Source organism: Malaclemys terrapin, chromosome 16 (genome assembly GCF_027887155.1).
Source record: "Malaclemys terrapin pileata isolate rMalTer1 chromosome 16, rMalTer1.hap1, whole genome shotgun sequence".
NCBI classification, from domain to species: domain Eukaryota; kingdom Metazoa; phylum Chordata; order Testudines; family Emydidae; genus Malaclemys; species Malaclemys terrapin.
Window position 1 is genome coordinate 20,978,750 of NC_071520.1, and position 22,374 is coordinate 21,001,123.

At 41.3% G+C, this 22,374-nt stretch overlaps 1 long non-coding RNA gene across 1 annotated transcript in view; it reads left to right on the forward strand.

Moving 5' to 3' along the window:
- Positions 1–22,374, forward strand: part of LOC128824673 (uncharacterized) — a 178,668-nt gene that overhangs the window by 56,696 nt on the left and 99,598 nt on the right. Inside the window, exon 2 of the long non-coding RNA XR_008442522.1 lies at positions 5,111–5,195. This is a non-coding gene — a long non-coding RNA (uncharacterized LOC128824673). The remainder of the gene's footprint in view (positions 1–5,110; positions 5,196–22,374) is intronic.

A 22,374-nucleotide genomic window follows, 5' to 3' on the forward strand; every position in this document is an offset into this window, starting at 1 on the left:
GAGAGGCGAGGCTTTTGTTCTGAAAAGCTGTATTAAAGATATTTTAGTACCCTTCGTTGATCTACTGCTCTTCCATGTAACTCCTCCTTCCCTAATGCTTGTTTTGGGGGTATGTAGTCACCATGTCAAGGACCTAGAGAAGTAAGGGTGAGTGACACCCCTCCCCCTTGCAATTTGAGATGGGGAGTAACTGTTTTGGGGGAGGATAGCAGCGTCCACTCACCTGCTGCTCCCCGTCCTATGGGAAGGGAGGAGATGGAGAGGGATCGGAAGTGCGAGGAGCCTTGATCCCATCCTCCTACTTAGAAGCAAGAGTAACTGACTGGGCACACAGCTGCTTCACAGACAGCAGCGAAGTATCTTTACTCCCTCATTGCAGGAAAGAAGGAGCAGAAAGGAACATTACCTGGCCTGCTCCTAGGTGGTGTAGCTACCCGTCAACACAGAGCGTAAAGTTACTCTGTGACCTCCATGAACGGAAAATCAACATCATATTCTTTGGCTTCAGCTAGTTACTTTCAGAAGAATGTCATGAGGTTTCCAGGTGCTGATCCAGGTAATGAAACCATGCCCCCTGCTCCATGACAGCAGGAGAGGTGTGTCTCTGTGTGTACCTGAGATGCAGCAAGTGACCTCTGAAAACTCATGTTGACATACGGAATATGAATTATTGAGCTTTCCCCTGGTATCTGCTCACCGCAGATGCGGCAAGTAATGTTTATCTGAAGAAATGAGAATTTTCTTTTCTTAAATGCCAGTGCTGGAGTCTTAATTTTTATTTACTGACTGCAATGTAACCTTTTGGGGGGGTGAAGGGAAGTAAGGTCACTTTCTGTTAGGGTTTTATGCTTTTCTAATGGAAGGGGGAAAAGGAGTCTCTTCTGGAGGAAAAGAAACTTTCAGAGTCAAATGATTATTTAGGAATATGAGGAGAAGAATCAGAAAGGGGAAACTGGTTCATTTTTATAAGCCCTCTGATAACCCAGAGAAATAAATGATTCTACAATAAAAGACCAAATCTACTTGGGTGTGCTCTGGAGGACAGAAACACCGGGGTACCTTACTTTCTCTGGGTTCTAAAAATATGTATTAGTAGCACTTTTCCTCCCAGGCTTCAATAACTGTCGGAGTGGCCAATCTTTCTTGATGTAGTGGGAATCTCTTGCACGACTATCCCATTTGCAGAGAAAACAGCAGTACTTTGTGTATCCAGTCTGCAGACCAAGCAAGAGAGCAACAACCTTCAAATGGCCACAAAGGTGCCACTGATGTTGGTCATAGTTTATGCACCTCAAAAGTTGTTTCATGTTGTCATAGGTTTCCTTCATATGGACTGCATGACCAACTGGAATTGATGGCAAAACATTGCCATTATGCAGTAAAACAGCTTTAAGACTTGTCTTCGATGAATCAATGAACAGTCTCCACTCATCTGGATCGTGAACGATGTTGAGGGCTGCCATCACACCATCGATGTTGTTGCAGGCTACAAGATCACCCTCCATGAAGAAGAATGGGACAAGATCCTTTTGACGGTCACGGAACATGGAAACCCTAACATCACCTGCCAGGAGATTCCACTGCTGTAGTCTGGAGCCCAACAGCTCTGCCTTACTCTTGGGTAGTTCCAAATCCCTGACAAGGTCATTCAGTTCACCTTGTGTTATGAGGTGTGGTTCAGAGGAGGAGAATGGGAGAAAATGTGGGTCCTGTAACATTGATGGTTCAGGACCAGAAGCTTTATTCTCTTCCTCTTCCTCGTCTGACTCAAGTGAGAATGATTCTGGTGCATCAGGAACCGGCAGTCCTTCTCCGTGGGGTACTGGGCGTATAGCTGATGGAATGTTTGGATAATGCACAGTCCACTTTTTCTTCTTTGACACACCTTTCCCAACTGGAGGCACCATGCAGAAGTAACAATTGCTGGTATGATCTGTTGGCTCTCTCCAAATCATTGGCACTTCAAAAGGCGCAGATTTCCTTTTCCTGTTCAACCACTGGCGAAGAATTGTTGCATATGTGTGGGGCCCACCTCTTGTCCTGATCTCCAATTTTGCAGCCAAAATAAAGGGGATAGGCTTTCTTAACCATAGTGGTTATACTGCGCTTTTGTGATGCAAAAGTCACTTCACCACAAACATAGCAGAAGTTATCTGCACTGTTCACACAAGTACGAGGCATCTCTGCTCACTTTGGCTAAACAGAAATGTGTCCCTTTGCAAAATCAAACACTGACAAATAAGAGAGCATGACACTGTATGATTTCTAGAGCTGATATATGATTGCATCCTCCATGACTTCTAGGAATAACATGATGACGCAATACCAGTTTCAGATTGCATCATTCATTGTTTTGCCTAAAAAGCAAGTACTGTCCAAACCCAGTCATAGATTTATTCATAGATCCAGTCAAAGATGTATTTTAGTCATTTCTGGTTTAAATTGAGATCCCTTCCCTTTATAACTCACTTATCCTCCGCTATTCCCAAGTCAAGGGTCGTATATACTGATCCAATAGCATATCTTGAAAACTAGAACCAATCAACAATTTTAAGCATCATTTTTGTTCTCAGTGACCCAGAATTAGTAAAGTTTGACTACATTTATTTCAGAAGCATTTTGGCTGTAGAGCAGTATAATATGAAGTGTATCAAGTAGTATGACATTTATTAAGCCCTAGTGGCTTTGCATATTTGTTCTTTATATACTTGCAACTCCTGCTGATTTTTTAGCAAACATGCAAATAGTGTTTCATTTCATTTGTTTGTTAAATGCATCCTAACTACTCTAATTTTATTAAAACAACTATGGTAACTTTCCAATTTGTTAAACTAAGGTATTTAGGTTTTATATTGTTTTCTCAGACAGAACGCTGGGTTATAAATACAAACACTTCTTGTAATACCCTAACCTAATGTGAGTAAACACTACAGATACTATTGTACCAAAGCTTTCAACAATCTTCCATTCTTTCCATCGTCTGAGCAAAGATGGATTTTTCCATAATATCATAAAACATTCATAAACAATAACGTTTTGTTTATTATGACTGGTATGTTTAAAATTACTTGCAAAGTGTCTGAAACTAATTTATCCCAGAGCTGCATGGCATCACTAGAGAAAAGACAATGCAAATCACTTTTAAATTTGCTATCAGACTGTTACTGCTTGTAATGGCAGCTGAAGGTGATGCTTAAGAAAATTGCGCCCCTAAGGCACTGTGTGTGCATGTGTCTCTCTCATTCCTTGGACATTATGGGTATTTTAAAGCTGTACTTTCTCAAAGTATCTAACTTGCTTGCAATGAACATTTTATTGTGGGGGGGGGGGGGATGTGTAAGGGTAGTGGGGGGGAATAATTAATATTTGTCCCAAATGCTATTTTTTGGCTGAGGATATAAAGCCATGTTAGGCAACTTTATAGTGAATTGTACATACAGATTAATCTTCCCTAATGATGTCCTGCCAGAATGGAAATGCCTAGTTACACAAAAAGAGCAGAAAAATGTCTGTATATGGTCCTACCACCCATAACCTTTGTGAATGGGAATTTTTCCACTGGAGATGGGTAAAGTCCTTAATACACTAATGTGCAGAAGACCCAAGTTCATGACTCTAGATGCATGCCTAATTCCAGACCAGTGAAAATTGTAAGGGCTGGGGAGGGAGAGCTAGTGATTTAGAATTGGGAAGGGTTCTCCTACTTCTAGATGCATTAGCATGCTGTGATAACGGGTCTGATTAAATTAAAAATAAAATAAAACCCTGTCAAAGCAGGATAATAATGCTGTCCCAGCTTTGTGTGGCACTTTGAGGTCTACAGAGAAAAGCGTTGTATAAGCACTAGGTATACTTTAAAATCAATTTGGATGAGGAACAGGATTGGGATTGATGATTTTGGAGGGCTATTTCGATTAAGTAAGGCCTACTGATAACTGCAAAAAAGCTCGGACTGGAAGCTTGCTGCCTGAGCCTTTTTGTAAGCAAACTGAGTGCTGCAGGTCTTAATGCTACCTGTTCATCAGTCAATCTAGTTAGTTTTAGTTCTCATGCTGGACAGCAAGGAGGCAACAAAACCGTTATGCACCACCATGTTGTTCTGTCTTGAGCCGGATCCGGTGCATTACAGTGTTGGATGCCTGTCAGGGATAGGTGTCTGATTTAGCTCTTCTAAGGGTCTTTTCCATCCTCCCTTTCATTGTGTCAAAGCTGAAGTTGATTCTTGCAGGGATGTTGGTAGGCAATCGGATTAAGTTTTATAGGTCACGAATCAGTGGACGGCAAAAAAACTAACTGGCTTCAGGACTGAGCTTGATAAGTTTATGGAGAGGATGATGAAATTGCCTACAATGGCATGTGGTCCACTGGTGACTGCCAGTAGCAAAAATCCCCAATTGCTGTAAATGGGACACTAGATGCGGAGGGCTCTGAATTACTATATAGAATTCTTTCCCAGGTATCAGCCGGGCTGGTCTTGCCCATATGCTCAGGATCTAACTGATCACCATATCTGGGGTCAAGAAGGAATTTTCCCCCAGGTCAGATTGGCAGAGACCCTGGGGGCTTTTTCACCTTCCTCTGCAGCATGGGGCATGGGTAACTTGCAGGTTTAAACTTTAAGCTTTCATTTTACATTTCAAAGGCTTTAACTGCTTTTCCTTCTTTTCGATATCTCTAATAGAAGGTTGAAAAGTTGTGGGTTTTTTTAATGTTGTGTTTGCCATGGTATTAAGCAGGTTGAGGTCTCTGGAACAAACCTTGAACCTTGTTTAACCCTGTTTAATGTTGGAAAGTTACAGGATCATGCTTACACTGACTCTTTGAGCCCATATATTCCATCAAAATTAACACAACAGGTCACCAGCAGATTGGGCCCCATTGTGCTAGGTGCTAGACAAATATATGATCATTGACAATCGCTGCCTCAAAGATCTTACAGTCTAAACAAGACCTAACAGGCGAGGAGCCGAAGAAGCAGGCTGGGATGAAGTGGGGTAGAAGGGCTAACAACTAAATGTAAGAGGATACACTATTCTTAGTCAATAGTAGCAATAACTGCTCTCCACTGCTTAGCTGTTATCAAATTGTATTTTCTTGTTTGTGATTGCAGAAGAGGTTTGTTTTGAGGAGGAGCTTGAAAGAACATGGTGGTGGCTTTTTCCTGCCTATGATTTTGGCCTGTTGCATGACCTAAGGTGAGTCACTTCATCCCTTTTCCCCTCACTTTCCCATATATATAGTCCTTTGCAATCCAGGGATGAAAAATGTTGTATGAGAACTAGGTATTTCTGTTTCTAGATCTTGCTTTTAGAAAGTTTTTCCTAATATTCAGCATGAATTTTCTGCTGAATTTCATCCCCATTACAACTAGTTCTGTAAACTTGAACTATGCTAAATAAGTATCTCTCCTTCCTTGATGTTCATACTTTGTGGATATTTGTAGGTCGTTGTCATGGATTTTTATATTAGTTGCTATGATGTGAGAAGGCTAGAGATGAAGAACTTGTTCAAGTTCAATCATATATAACTCTTATAGTAGCACACTCAGGAGCTAACACTGTGAATTGCAATGGTAGCGGATGCAGAGAGACAATATGAACAGCTTTATGATTTCACAAGGTACTCCAGAGGGAGATGCTGATCTCATGACGATTGAGAGAGGTGGCCACGTTTGGAAAATTTGCTAGGATCACAGACTGTAGCGTCTGTAAAATGTGATTGTCACTGATTGCATCAGCCCTAATCATAGTGTAATCTTGTTTGCACCCTATTTAATCTTTCTGTCATCTAGCAGCTTCATTCCATTCTTGTTAGATAACACAATGGCTCGCTAATGGGTTGTCAGGGGGTCTGATTTGTTTTTTCCAAAGTTAGCAGAAATCTGATGGCCCTCTCAAATAGCAAAGCTTTTAGTATTTGGCAAACTTACTGCATTTTATTGCAATCTCTTTGGTTCTTATTTGTACCAGGGATATATTAAAGCAGTGGGCGTACACTAAGGTCTTCCAGGGGTTCACAAACTCATCTAGATATTTGTCTAGTTTTATAACCGGCTACATAACATGCTCTAGTGAAGTCAGTACAAACTAAAATTTCATTTGGACAATGATGTGTTTATACTGTGCTATATACTATACACTGAAATGTAAGTACAACATTTATATTCCAATTGATGTATTTTATAATTACATGGTAAAAATGAGAAAGTCAGCAATTTTTCAGTAATAGTGTGCTATGACACTTTTTTGTATTTTTATGTCTGATTTGGTACGTAAGTAGTTTTTCAGTTAGGTGAACTTGGGGGTACCCAAGACACATCAGACTCCTGAAAGGGGTACAGTAGTCTGGAAAGGTTGAGAGCCACTTTAATAAAGTAGTGAAATTAGTAACAATATAACAAAAACAAATGTTCAATATGTGAGCTAACAGTGAATATTTAATGAACAGATAATGAAATCCCACAGACATTCCTACACATTTCTTATTTCAAGGTTAACAGTGAAAGTAAATGTTGGTACTATTGTGTAAAAGATTCCTAATATTTTAAGATAATTTGATAGAAGATTGTGATATTTGTAGCAAAGGACGAGAGAGAGAGAATAGATTGGTTTCTCCTACTCCTTAGGCCCCCCTTCAGCAAAGCACCCGGGGTCTGTCTTCACTGCAGAGTTAACTCAGGGTCTTACTTGCATGTTGCCCCAACCCCTCTCCTATGCACACATCAAGCTTCTCACCTGAATTTAGTGGTGTTTTTAAACCCAGACTAGCTACACCCCCAGTAAGCTGGCCTTACTGGGGGTGTAGGCTAGAGCCTGGGTGCCACTTTCTTTCAGGCTGGTAACCCTCCCACTTTGCAGTGAGGACACCAGCTAAAACACTCATGTGCTGATAGTCCTCCAGTGCCTTCCCACAGTTTCCCCTCCTTGTGCCCAGAAGGGCAGACACGTTGCCCCATAATTCACTGGGAAAGAATCAGAGCAGCTCATCTTATTGCAGCACAAAAACCGTGCCCCTAGGATTGCTCGTGACAGACACGTGAGAGTGCATCACCAGTGAGGAGGCTTTGCTGCTCAAACCTGGGCTAGGCTAACCTGGGCACCTTCATCTGAGTTAGTTTGGCAGTATCCCTGGGGCTTGTCCACACATAGAATTATTCTGGAATAGCTACTATGCTTTAAATTCACATCCTGCCTTAATCTGAATTAAGTTTTCATGTAGACAAGCCCTTAATATGTGCTTTTAAGTGCTTTGTTGTCAACAAATTGTTGAATCTCAGAGTTAATCCTGGTTCCCACTGGTTTAAAGACCTATTTGCTAGTAGGGTTGCCAATTTTTCAAAATGGGACACTATTTTGTAGTTCACTGGGGGGCGGGGAGAGGGCAGAGAGAGCTGGGGCTCCAGGAGGCTGAGCAGTTGGAATGGCTGTCACAGGTGGCGAACCCAGCCACTGGCCCAGCTCCTCAAACTCCATACGCATGCATCAGGATCCCCCCCCTCCTCCAGCCCCAGCTGCTCTTCCCACCCTGCCAGTGGCGGAGGCCAATTGCGGTTAATATGGTAATTGGATTTTTGGTGTCCAGTCAGCAGTACTGACCGGACACTGGACAGTCCCCTCTTGACAGGACTTTCCAGTCGAAAACCGGACACCTGGCAACCCTATTTGCTACTGTAGTATACCTGGCAGAAAATGAGGGATTTGTAAGCCAGATACCCCCTTCACTTCCTCTTACTCAACCCAGCGTAAACCTTTACACTGTAAAGATGTGAAAAATACACAGAGGCCTTCACATCCCTTCTCCAGATTCCTGCTATGACAGGGGAAGAATGACTCAACAGCAGGTTATTCTAAGTAGGAGTGCTGGTAGCAAGGATGTTCACTCATCTTGCATCTCTTTGAAATCACCCTCCTGACCATCAGCTTCACTGACAGGGGAGTGTACTTGAGAGAGAACACGTTAACAGTGTCAGCCCATGGCCTGAATTTTCTAAAAGGTTTCCCAGAACCCTGACATCTGGCAGAAGTGGTCCCAACAGGAACCATGAGCTATTTTCTTAGAAGTTTGTATCATTTCAGAGTGAAACTTGTGATTTGATGGTGGTTTGTTTTGTTTGTTTGTTTGTTTAACTGCATCGGATGGATTGAGGGCAAGACTTTTCTAAATGGAGCAGTGGAACTTTCCATTCTTATCATTTGTGGCCATGCAGGATTATTGTTAATACTATTTATTTGGGTCATTGATGAGTTCATCCTGAGGGGGCTAAAAAACAAATTAATATAATTGAAAAGAGTTGGGAATATTGTGTGATTAGAATTGACTCAAGCAGGTGACCTAAGAGACAGAGCAATTGACTTGATTGAAATAGTTTGGTACCTGCCTTTTGGTGCTTATTAATTTTCACCTTTTTTTCCTTTTCTTTCCCTCATTGCTCCCTGGGGAATGGTTACTTTACTTTGCTATTATCTAAGAGTATTGCTTGCCATGTGGCTGAGCTGGAAATCTCCAATAAGAGCTAATTTGCAATCAGAATAATGACAGTATGTGCTACACCTGCAGCAAGTGTTTTGGGTTATAAAAAGCTGCTGTTGACTGTCAGTGACATTTGGAAGGCATTAGGATACCAGCTGGTAGAGAAAATGTATGCACACAACTAGGCATTTTTGCTTTAAAATATAAATAAAATAAAATGATTTAAATTGACAACAGAAAGACATCAGGACTGAAGAGAAATTGGAAAGAATGATAGAAGGAGAAGCTTAATGGTCTGAATGCTTTAAACAGTTTAGGGTTTGATATTTTTCCATTTGAAGTTAATACATATTTCATTTTTTTTTTTCAAAACCTTGAAAGGAATTTTAACCAGGAGCGATGGTAATGGATGTAGGTCAACCTAGATAGATTGGATTTATGGGCAAAAATGCTTGCAGCAGGACAAGTAGTTTCTTTTCTGCTTTCTCTACAATATTACATTGTTTTGCCTTTCAAACACTGTTGATTTTGTTTTGTTTCCATTTTAATTCCCACCAGAAAAAGCTCTTTCTATAGCTGTTTGTAATGATTGCAAGACTGTTATAGCACAATAAAAAGGTATCGATATGGGATTATAACGTAACTAATTGGTAATATACATGTTAGCAATTAATAGCAGTTAAACGGGTAAATGCATTGGAGTGTAGGTAGCCATATATGGCTTTTTTGCATTTGATTAAGATGATGTTGAAATGAAGATGAGGCTTTGCTGACTGCAAAAGCTGCTTTTTCCATCAGATTCTGATTTCACACCCATTTTACCCTGATATAACGCCTTTGACTTCGCTTGAGCTGTGTTGCTATGAGTGAGATCCCAGTCCGTCCATTAGACTCATACGGCTGTAGAATACCTAGCATCTTTCATCAATAGCTTTCAAAGCACTTTACAACGGAGATCATTATTCCGGATTTACAAATGGGGAAACTGAGAGACAAAGAAGAGAAGAGACCTGCCCCAGGTCACCCAGCAGGTCAGTGGCAGAGACGAAAATAGAACTTGAGTCTGTCTAGTGCTCTATCCACTGGGCAAGATTGCCTGCCCTCTTACTGAAAAATCCTATGTCAAAAAATGTACATGATGACAGGCATGGATATTCCTGCCCCGCCCCATCCTAGGAGTGGGATTAACAGCAGTGGGGAATAGGGAGGGGATGTGGCCTTCTAACCATGTGGAGCTTTAGAACCTGCAGGGAAGCCCAGTCCCCATCCCATAGTCCTCAGCATTCCTTTGTGGTGTACCCTCCCCTTCTCTGCTGATCATTGATTGGATTCCCCACTGCACATGGTTCTGCTCTCTGGTGGGAGTGGAAGCATCCGATGGAAATGTGCGGCTGCAACAGGCGATAATTTGCTGCGTGAGTTGCAGAGTGTCGCTACAAGCGCCTGCTCCCCCACCTAAACAGCCCCCCCTCTTTGAAGCTGGAGAAAAGTGGATATAAAGGACTGGGCAGTTAAGTGTGGTGGCTATGTAGGAGTGGAGGACACTATCTATGTACCACAAGTGTGACCCACAGACACTGAAGATGGGAGACCAATTATGATAGCTTCTATACTGAAGTCCATCCCAGCCCTAGGGCAGGTTCCCTCTGGCTTTTGTTCTTCTCTCTCCTCCTTCTTTATTCCAATTACATTTTTTTTCTCTCTCTCTTCCTACCTGCCTTTCTATTCCTGCACCCAAATCGAACTTATTGGCACTCGGAGTACTATCAGAGTCTTTATGATGACTCCTACCAAGCCTCACTCTGTTGCCTTATTCTTCTCCTCCTCCTCCTCCTACCAGTACAAATTGATGTCAATGGTATTACCACCCGCATGAGTGAGTAAGGGGTCAGGACCAGTGGCAGCCCATGCTCCAATGCCTTGATCGTTAAGCTGATTGTGTGGTAGGATATAAAACAGGCGCACAGCCCCCACCTCCTGTGGCCCTCCCACTGCCTTATCCCATGCTTGTGAAGATTTGACAAGTATGGAGCTGGCTTGTTCACGTAACTGGGGAGCCTGTGACCTCCCTTCATCGAACGATCATCCTAACTTCCCTCTCCTCCTCTGGTCAGCCAACCTCATCCTCCCACCAGCCTTTCTCTCATCCCCTGGAGACTTCCTTACAGGTATCGACAGGCTGTCTACACTGGGCTGCGGTGTAGACTTCAGAGGTGGGCACTGCAGCAAGTGGGGGCTCATCCAAGATTTCAACTAGGAAGACTGAAGCTCGGGACGTGCCCCCTCAGCTAGGGGAAGTATATAACCCAAACACCTCCAAGTTCTGATTTGTTTTTTTTGTTTTTGCTTAGATTTCATATTCATTCCCAAATAGCAATTGTGTAATTCTTTTAAAAATAGAAGTTTTCCTCTCATGGATCACTCCATCCTTGCATCAAAAAATGCACAGACACCGTTACTCACATAAGGTTTCTTAACTGCATGCTGTATGTGTAACACCGCACCCCTCTGGGGATTGTCGACAGTGGACATAGAACCTGCAACCTCTATTGTCTAAATTAAGACTGTAGCAGACTCCTCAGACTCTCTGTATGTGGCCCAACTGCCCCTAGTAGGGGTCTGAAGGAATATGGGTTACATTTGCAAACTCTTTTTTTTTTTTTTTTTTAATTCGGGTGAAATTGCGGTATATCTAAGGAGTTTAGGGTAAAACAAAACACTGTGTCATCTAGCTGAAATGATGCAAGTCACAGTGGGCTCAGACCTGGAGTTAAAACAACACAGCCGATCTATATTTTAGTTTTACATGTAAACTCAAAACCAGTTTCTTGGCATTATTGCAAGACAATTAGTTGTGGACGTTTGTGTCTGTGTTACAAACTTGAGGCAGTTGTCTTTTTAAAAGCTACCATTTGGATTTGACTGCTGGTATGGCTACAGGGGTTGGACCTAAAATCAGGGAAGGAATTTGGATTGAATTCAGTGTGTGTGCTGAAAAAGGTTGAAGAATCAAGTTCTTAAGGACAGTCACTGGGGTATTCAGATATTGTGGGAGGGTGATCCTCAGTTAAAAACTTGAAATGGCTTAACTACTAAAGTTTCCATTCATTCTCTCAGGAACATGGTGTGACATTTTCTTTTAACTGCTGAGCATGTACTCAGTGGTGTGTAAAGTTACTAACAAAAATAATCTACTTTCTAAGAGTCTGATTCAAAGCCCATGGAAGTATACCAGAATCTTGCCACTGTCGTCAGTTGGCCTTTAACCACACGTCATTTGCTTTGCAAAGGCAGGTAGGCATCATTATCTACAGTTCTAGACTAGCAGACCAGCACTGAGCTATCAAGAGAGAGATGGCACTATGCAGTATGGCCCAGGCAGACCCACACTGAGACTGCCTACACTACAGTAGCTACAGCTACACAGCTGTAGCACTTCTGGTAAAGATGTTCTAAGTCGACGGGACAGAGCTCTCCCATCAGCTTAACTCCTGCTTCCGCAAGAGGTGTTAGATAGGGTGACAGACATAGTACTGTCCACTCCGGCGATTAGGTTGGTATAATTTACATCACTCAGGGGCTAGGGATTATTCACACCAAAATAATTTGTAGTGTAGACATTCAACTTTTGAAGATTCTTTCCGAATTTCTCAATTCAAATGTACATTCTATACCATAAAAGCTGCAGCAGCGGCAAGGACTCAAGGCGCTCAATCTGTTTAATAAAGAGAAGTTTAAGGGGTGACTTTTTCAGTCCAAAAGTGACCTACATGGGAAAGGAAAAAATTGACGATAAAGAGATCTTCAGTCTCGAAGATAAAGGTATAATAAGATCTAATGGCTAGAAGTTGAAGCTAGACACAAACACAATGAAAATAAGGTGCAAATTTTTAACAGTGAGGGTAATTTACCACTGGAACATCTTCCCAAGAGGTGCGGCGGAGTCTCCTTCACTGGGAAAGTTTAAATCCGAATTTGATGTTTTTCTAAAAGATATGGTCGAGTTCAAACAAGAATTAATTCAGGGAAGTCCTATGGCCTGTGTTAGGCAGGAGGTCAAACTAGATGATCACAGTGTTTCCTTTTGATTTTAAAATTTATGAATAAATAAAAAAAAAATTAGTTACACTATGAAAGTGACACAATACTTTTAGGTCCTGTTGCAGGGCCCACTTGGTCTTTGAAGAGAGTTAAGGGAGACTGAAGTACTGGACAATGTGCTGTTGTATGTATATAGAGCTGATTAAAGGTAAGCTGATTAAAATTTATATTATGTTTTTTAATATTAAATAATTGGCAGAGCATTCAGAGCTTGTGTATGGATGCATTTTTTTTCTAAACTGAAAGGAAATAAATATATCAAAAAGCATAATCTGGTGAGGGAGTAAAATGTATATAACTTACTTATTAGGTCCATTCTACCTGCTGGCTTCTGTAAATGTACCACAACTTTTCCTGAAGATGAAAACTTTGTTTCACTGTTATTTACTTTGCCTTATTTGTTTATTTACTTAGCCAGTAAGAAGCTCACAGGCATGGGGCAATAGTCAATAACTTTTATTTTAATATTCCAGGCCTGAATTTTTGTTTATAGAGAGCTTTCTGCTTAGGAGCTCACAAAATAGATACCAGAATCTGAGTGAGAAGCAAAGACTATTGCAGTCTGTAAAAGTAAATAAAATGATCCTTAATTGCCGAAAGGTCAAGACATGAAAATTAGCATTGGGCTCCCTCACCAATAAAAACAGGAATGAGAGAGCGGATACAATCCAACCAGGCTGAGAAGCTTTGTTAAGATTAGATGTTCTAGTTGTGGTTTGTGGTTGTATGTTTAACAAGGATAAAATAGATGTTCTTAATCCTGCAAAGATTTATGCATATGCTTAGGTCTCAGCATGAGTCACTCCACTGAACTCAAGGGGACTATTAATCTGTTTAAAGATGGCATGTGTGTAAATCATGGCAGGATCAGAGATTCTATGTAAATACAGCGAAACATCTGGCTTGAGCTGGGTAAAAAAAAAAAATTGTCCAAAACACTTTGGATGAAAAATGCAGATTTGGCAACATCAAACGTTTTATGAATTCATGTCTGTTTCACCAAATTGTTTGTGTTGAAAAAGACAAAACCAAAACCAAACCAGAAAGCTTTTATTTGGATGCTTTTATTTTATTTTATTTTTTTTTTTAAATGAAGCATTTTGTTCTGTTTGAAATGACTTTTTACAGTAACTCCTCACCTAAAGTCGTCCGGTTAATGTTGGTGTTATGTTGCCGATCAATTAGAGAACATGCTCATTTAAAATTGCGCAATGCTCCCTTATAACGTTGTTTGGCAGCCGCCTGCTTTGTCCACTGCTTGCAGAAAGAGCAGCCCATTGGAGCTAGTGGTGGGTGCTTGGAACCAGGGTGGAGCGGCAGCCCCCCTTTCAGTTCCCCGCTCCCCTGAGTTCCCTGTGCAGCTGCCGCCCAGCAGGCTATCAATTGCTGGCAGTTCAGCTGTCCCTCCGCCCACTGCCATGTGCTGCTCCTGCACTCTGCCCTGGAGCTGCTCCCCGGAGCCTCCTGCTTGCTGTGCGGGCTACATTAACAACAACGTGTTAACCCTTGAGCGCTCAGCCCAGTGCTAGTTCATCATTTAATAAGACATTCCCTGAGAAATATCCCACCCTCTTCCACCGTCTAACTTCACTACCTCAACCAAGCTTCACAATCATCATTGCTGTGTACAGTATTAAATTGTTTGTTTAAAACTTATAGTGTGTGTGTGTGTGTGTGTGTGTGTGTGTGCGCGCGCTAAGCAGCACCGACTCAGTAACTCTGATTGCAGAGGCCTGCTTATTACACCACTTCCACATTCTGGCTTCCACTAGTTGTGGTTACACCTGGCAAGGTGGCCCCAACATGCCCCCAAGTCCCAAATTTTCCCAAAGCCATGTGTTCTGCAATGTCCAGCCCTCTCCTGGACCATTGAAAAAGAGATTAAGGTTTGTTTGTTCCGCTAAAGGTACAATGCCCAATAACTTGACACTTTAACTGGAGTTAACATTAGGGTTTTCAACCGAGACGCCTGGTCAAAAAGGGACGCTGAGGGCTCAGATCAGCACCACTGCCGGGGCCATTAAAAGTCCAGTTAGTGGTGCAGCAGGGCTAAGGAGGGCTCCCTGGCTCTGTGCGGCTCCTGGAAGCATCTGGCATGTCCAACTCTGAGGCTCAGGGGCTTGGGTGGGAACTGCAGCCAATGAGAGTTGCAGGGGTGGCGCCTGTGGGCATAGGCAGCCCTCTGCACCTAGGAGTCAGACATATCAGCCGCTTCCGAGAGCTGCATGGAGCCAGGGTAGGCAAGGAGCCTGCCTTAAGCCATGCTGCACCGCCAACCAGGAGCTGCGTGAGGTAAGCGCTGCTCAGCCAGGGGCCGCCCCCAAACCTCTGCCCCAGGTCAGAACTCCCTCCCACACCCAAACTCCTTTCTGGAGCCCACACCCGCTCCTGCACCTCTGCTCCAGCCCCGAGCCTCCTCATCCCTGGCCCCACACCCCAGACCTCTCATTTCTGGCCCCACCCCTAGCCGAAGACCTCACCCCCCCCACACACACCCCAACCCACTGCCCTGCCCAGTGAAAGTGAGTGAGGATGGGGGAGAGAGAGTAACAGGGGGAGGGGGGATGGAGTGAGTTGGGGGCAGGGAAGGGGCGGGGGCAGGGTGTTTGCTTTTGTGTGATTAGAAAATTGGCAACCCTACTTAACATTCACTTTAATTCAAACACAGTACTGGGTTGGTTTGGATTAGAAGTAAAACATACATTAACAGAAGGAGATAGGATTTTAATTACGGTCAAATATAAAAATTGAGTTATAAATCTTATTAGCATATGTGCCTCAGGTGGCACATGACCAGGATTCATCACCAAATTTGGTCCGCTAGTTGGACCATTCGCTTCTCTAGCTTGGGCTGGGTACTGATGGGGGGTGCAACATGAACATTGATCCATGCCCCCCAGTTAGAAATGATTACAATAAAATAAAAGTGAAAACACTTGCTAAGGCTTAACACAACAAGCTTTTTTTCAAGGCAGTTTCCTTACCAATCTACCTTCCAGCAAGATGGTTGACCACCCCTCTAGTCAGGATCTTCCACAAAGTCCAAAGTGCTTGATTCCTTTGTCATCTTAGATGAAAGATGCCTTATTGCCTCTCTCTTTTATAGTCCAGTTAACTCTTGAAATGGATTCTTCGGACAGTTACCCCTCCCCACAAAGTGAAGATCATTCAAGCTGTGTGGAAGGTGGCATGGAGTCGCCTGATGAAGGAAGTTTCATGCTGGTTTCTTCCCCTGCTAAAATGCAATTTGATCTGTTTCCTGCAGTCTCCTCCAGGCTGCGATACTAAGTGGCTCTCTCCTGCCCTTGTTGACCCTGTTTACTTTCTATGTACATTGCATTTCCATTGTCTCTTTATACCTTGGAAATAGTTTCAAGGTGGCAAAATCACACTGATTTTGCTAGGCTGAGGTAACTTTAGCCCTGCCTGGCAGACAAACTTTACAGCATGTTTGTAATTTTTAATATGTTCTCCATTCATACACCACACAATAATAATAATGATCGGTATGATTTTAGCTTTCTATGGATATCTCACATGACACCCATTTGATACAAGTTATGACATCAATGAGTTGGGGTACACTCAACTGGACAGGCCAGCTGAAACATACTACCATATATCAGTGAATCTCTTGCACTGGGATGCTGTCAAGGTCACCATTATCTATTAAAGTTTTCAACAAAAGCTAATATTGATATTTGAATTTTTACTTCAAAATGTAGCTATGCAGCTGATAGTCCTAATAATCAATTTGCAGGCATCGTACTTGGACCTAAATGTGAAGCATTGGTTTCCAGTCTGCCTGGTAAAATATGAGAAGTAAGTCTAGTGAAAGGAAGTACTATTATCCCCACTTTACAGATGGGGATCGGAGGTGCAGAAAGGTTAAATGCCTTGCACAAGGTTGGTGTGTGACAGAGCTTGTAATTTATCTGTGATCTCCCTGTCTAGTCTCTTAACCATATGACCAGCCTGCTACTTATTCAATGTGCAAGCCCAGTTTAAAAGAAGCATCCCTTGCATATCAATGTTTGCTCCAATATGAATCACTTTTCAAGAATCCTCCTTTTTCAACCAAATCTGTGAGAAATATCTGGATGTTAATAAGTGACAGAGGGCAGGTGACACAGGTTCTAGGGTTTGTGACTCTTGCAGTGTTCCTAACCTAGGGATAAGAGAATCTTCTAGTTGGAAAGATACAGAAGAAGTGGTGTTTTCATTAAAAATTCTTTCCCCCAATACCAATAAGTAAAAACCCTCTTTTCATCACATTGAACATCTGAGGAAATAGGTTTGCAAAGCAATTCACAGAACATCTGTAGAATGTTGTCAAATAGCCATGGGCAATTACAGTGCCAGGCAGAATGAAATTCATTAGTATTACTGGCTTGTGTAGTTATAATAATTAGATAGGTCCCTCTGGTGAAATGAAGATGGGCTTTAAAACTCCCAACCTCTGCTTGTTTTGCATAAAACAAAACAAGCAGCTATCCATCTAGGTACAGTAGGTGGAGTAGAAACACTATTACTTAGGGCTGATGAATGAATGTGGTTTAATAGAGAGATTTGCACTTTATTTCATTTTTGTCATCTCCTTTTTGAACTAAGTGTTGATGTTTGTCATCAGCTATCTAACCAACTGTCCCATGGAATTGAAGCTATAATGATGAGACATGGAATTGCTGAATGATTTTCCAATGGAGATTTGGGGGGGGGGAGCGAATACTTCCAGGGAGACAGTAAAACAATATATTGTTTCCATTTATGTGTTAGATAACGGTGCCCAGGGGAGCTATTAATATCTCTATTTGGGGTAATAGAACCTAATAGGAATTTGAGATCAAAGGCCACATTTGCAAAGTTATTTAAACACATTTTATTTCTTCTTTGAGAAAGTTGCAGAGCCTACATGATTACCTGGTGCAGAAGATTAATTCTCTGGATCTTTAGAATAAGGAACATATCATAGTGTAGTATGCTTGAAAAAACAGGGTCTCTCTAGATATGTTGGAGGATCATCTTTGGGAACAATTACAAGAGAACAAGATTCATTCTCATTGTTAGTAGAAATAATGCTCCATGAAGACCATATGCTCAGGGATGAATCTTGACCCTGTTGAAGTAAATAGGAGTTTTGCCAGTTACTTCAGTGAGGGCAGGATTTCACCCTTGGTCTCTGGAGAGTATGTAGGCTATTCTGGCTGTTCTCAGATTAGTGTAGGACACCATTTTCCTCACCACTTACAGTGGCTCGCCCACTGAGCAGCACTAATTTCAGTCTTAGTCAGAGCTCCTCATCTCTTGACCCTGTAGGAAAGGGCCATGAATGCATTTGAATGTCAAGGTACGGATTTGGGAGAATATCTGTTGGGTGGAAAAGCAACTGCTTTTGGATGATGGGTTGGACGTTGCCCACTCTCTGGCATCTAACAAGTCCTAACCACACAACTGTTCATTTTTTCTTTCATTTAGGAGAAAATCAGGAACCTACTGTCAAACCAGTTAAATTAAAATAATTTCAGCTCAATGAAACATACATTAACATGATGTGAAAACTTTCAGAGGGTTTCACTCTTTAAAAATGATGTCCAAATTGGCTCTTTCAACTCTAGATGGCCCTTAAGTCATTAAATTCCTGGGTCAGCAAAGGACTTAAGCATATGAGCAGTTCCATCAGCTCCAGTGGGAGCTACTCCTGATTAAACACATTAATAACTTTAAAGTTACCTTGTTGATATGTGGACTAGGGTATGGAAGGGTCAAGAGAAGTCAAGGGGTAGCCATTTTATTTGACTGAGTTCCATGGAGAATTTTTGTGAGCAGAAAAGAAAATAAATTCCCATTAAGTTAGGAGAGGGTAAAAAAAATAAAGCTTTGAATACAAAGAAATCTAAATGGTGTTTAAATTGGATTGTTTATGGTAAGTAAATATTATGTCTTGCTTCAGCTGGGGAGCTGAGTGTTGATTAGATAAATAGAAACTTGGAGCCAGACACCCATGAGTGTTGTACATGTTTATTGTTAATTTTATGTTTTTATGCGGTAACTCTTCTGAATGCTGAGGATAGAAGAATACACAAGAGGGAGAGTAATCAGAGGAGTGATTGTATCTGAAGGATTATCCTTCTATTTAAAAAGACTTATTGGAAATTTGAATTCACTATAGTTGTAGCCATGTCAGTCCCAGGATATTATAGAGACAAGGTGGGTGTGGTAATATCTCATATTGGACCAACTTCTGTTGAGGAGAGAGACAAGCTTTTGAGCCACACACAGCTCTTTTTCAAGTCTGTGTGGTTTGAAAGCTTGTCTCTCTCCCCAACAGAAGTTGGTCCAATACAAGGTATTACCTCCCCCACCTTGTCTCTCTCTAATAATGGAAATGGATAATTTTCAAAGAAAAACTGAAATCACATTTTAGGGAAAAAATAAATGTTAAGAATATATTTGTCATGCATTACTCTACCTGTGCAAGTTGATTTGCATGTCAGCAATTAAAGTGAAAGGGATTTTTTTTGTTGAACTAGAGTACAATGTTGTCTGAGATTGTGTTTAGGCCCTAATTCAGGAAGGTATTTCAGCATGACTACAAGTTTAAGCAGATGTGTAGTCTGTTGACTTCAAGTACCCTGAATAACTTCATGAACTAGAGCTTTAGGACTTACAAACCTGAATACTACTTATTGCCCTGTCCTCTATTACAGGTTCTTTTCTTGTTGTTGGCAGGCTGGTTCTGAGTGCAGGTTATGTCCAGTTTGGGTACAAAAGTGATCTATCTAAAGGGTGCCCATGTAAAAATCAGCAGCACAGCCCTCCACCCTGCAGCAAACCAGCTAACCCACTGTAGATACATTTGGTGCACAATATACTGGGTCAGCCCTAGCTCTCTTTAGTAGGACTAGTTGGGCATAGAATCTTTTGCTTATATGGGTCTCTTTCCAAATAGAGTATACAGTGTAAACCAAGACACCAATGGAATTGGTTGAATTTTGGGTGACTGTTGTAATATAATAAATGTGTTCATTTGTATTAACATTAAATTGAAAATTACGGTGTGGCCAACTGATTACATGTCCTGTTTGTTAGTATAGATTCATGTGTTGCTCTTTTTAACTTGCCCTACAGAAGTGAGGGCAGCAACTAGGAGGGGACCAGCGTTGCCAACTCCCATGATCATTGCAAGTGTTACAATATCTGGCAATTGCCTAAAAGCCCCAAATCATGGAGTCATATGATTATATGAGACTCTTAGCAGTAAAGTGTAGTGTAGCAATTGGGTAATATCCCTTTAAATAATTTGCGAGACTTTTAGTGGCCCTCTCTACCTTTCTGGAGATGCAAGAACCTTACCACAGCAGCTAGATGTATATAGGTAGCTAGACTTTGTATGTTATATATGTTTAGTAAACTTGGATATTTGCATTAGTAGGAGCATTGCCGGCAGATAAAGGGAAGTGATTATTCCCCTCTATTCGGCACTGATGAGGTCACATCTGGAGTATTGTGTTCAGTTTTGGGCTCTCCACTACAGAAAGGATATGGACAAATTGGAAAGAGTCCAGCGGAGGGCAATGAAAATGATTAGGGGGCTGGGGCACATGACTTATGAGGAGAGGTTGAGGGAACTGATGGGGATTTGATAGCAGCCTTCAACTACCTGAAGGGGGGTTCCAAAGAGGATGGAGCTAGGCTGTTTTCAGTGGTGGCAGATGACAAAACAAGGAGCAATGATTTCAAGTTTCAATGGGGGAGGTCTAGGTTGGATATTAGGAAACACTATTTCACTAGGAGGATGGTGAAGCACTAGAATGGGTTACCTAGGGAAGTGGTGGAATCTCCATCCTTAGAGGTTTTTAAGGCCTGGCTTGACAAAGTCCTGGCTGGGATGATTTAGTTGGGGTTGGCCCTGCTTTGAGCAGGGGGTTAGACTAGATGACCTCCTGAGGTGTCTTGCAACCCTAATCTTCTATGACCCTAAGGTGCCTGTGGAATGTCTTCATATTTTGTATGTTATGTAAAGAGCAAAAGGCACAGCAGTACTTTTTCTAGCCTTCGTGGTTAGGGTAAGAAGCTTGAAAACATGAACCCTAATGTCTCAAAAGCGAGAAGACAAATGTAAAGACCAACGTTTATTTCTTTAGAAGTCATGAGATTTTAAAAATACCTTGGGGAGCTAATTCATTGTTTTTGAATGTTTGGGGTTTGCAAAAATATCGGTAGAATACCTTGATGAAAGAGAAGGATAGTAATCGTGATTCTGGGAAAGTAAGATGGGGTTACACTTGTACAGATTTAGTGCACCTTTTTTTTGTATCTTGTTCTGTATCTCACTGACATCTCATCCCAGTTATCGTGAAAGTGTGAATCAAATCTTAGTCCCAAACGTAATAAAAAATTTTCAATCGCAAAGCAAACAGACTCTGCAGGTTATTTGGCGCCAATCTAATGTTGGTCAGAGGGCAGAATGATTATTGCTGCTACAATAGAGAGTGGCTGACCATGGTATTGCAAGGCAGGACCACATAAGAAACAGCACAATGCCAGTGCTTCTTGGCATTATCGGATAACAACATGAAAATACTGAGCAACATGGTGGGACTATTCTTCCTTTCTTCTCCTCACAAAGCCAACTAATACCTATTTGTCTTGTTCTCAGCACTAAAAATAAATACTGATGTGAACAGTCTCTGTCTTTCTCTGCTGAGTCACAGACATCTCACTTCCAAGGCAAAGTGCTATTTAACAGTATTTTTTTAGCTCTTGAAAAAATACCAGGGTATGTTCTCCTGTCACATACAAGTAACTCCTAGGGTCCTCCCTTGGAAATACTCAGATATGGTAATAGAACTTTTCCTTTTCTGTAAATAAAAAGAAATATTACTGAGCTCTTTATACAGTATTGTTCAGCTGTAGGCCTTAAAGTGCTTTCAAAAGGAACTATCACTGTGCCCATTTCACAGGTGGGAAAAGTGGTGCATGGGATGGTAAATTATTTTTTATGTCTCTTCCTACCCACTCCCCAACATCATTTAGCTGTCACCTGCAGTTGATTGGTATGTTAGCCATGGCTGTTTTTTTTTTTTTTTTTTTTTTTTAAATAGCATTCATATAAAGTTGTGCTTGCACATTTCCATCAGCTGTTATGATTTGCTTTTTGACACCATCTTCCAATAAGCAACAAATGGCATTTGCTACAACAACCATAAAGAGAATTCTTGTACCATTGTTAGCATACTATGTATTTTCATAGGCAATCCACTGCATGGGCCATTAATTAATGTCTAGTTAGTGTCAAAACAGGGTTGTTTTTTCTTCAGTTTTTCAGGACTCATTCTTAATAGTATGCAGTCATCTGACTGTTTTTAATCTTTGCCTTGATGAACAGTAGCAACTCATTAAAATAATATGGAAATTACTATACTAACTATACAGAATAAATATCATTGTGCAATAATCACAATAACTTTCTCAAGGATACTTCAAGTGCATGGATTTTCAACTTGATTATGAGTACTTTTGCTAGCATCTTAATATTAAAGTTATATCTACTATCCTTTGACACAATTTGCTCAACTTTGCTATAAATTGCTTCCGTATTTCATAGACTAGCAGCCTAATTCAATACTAGTCTCATTATAAAGTTAATGTGAATAAGCATAGTTTCTGATGCTGCTCTTTCATCATTGCTTAAGTATAAATGATCAAGATTTCTAATACTTGTGGCTGGCGTTCTAACCTGTGATTAACTGCAGCAGGCTGTGATACATAAACAATAAAAAAAAAAAAAAGTATAAAATTCTG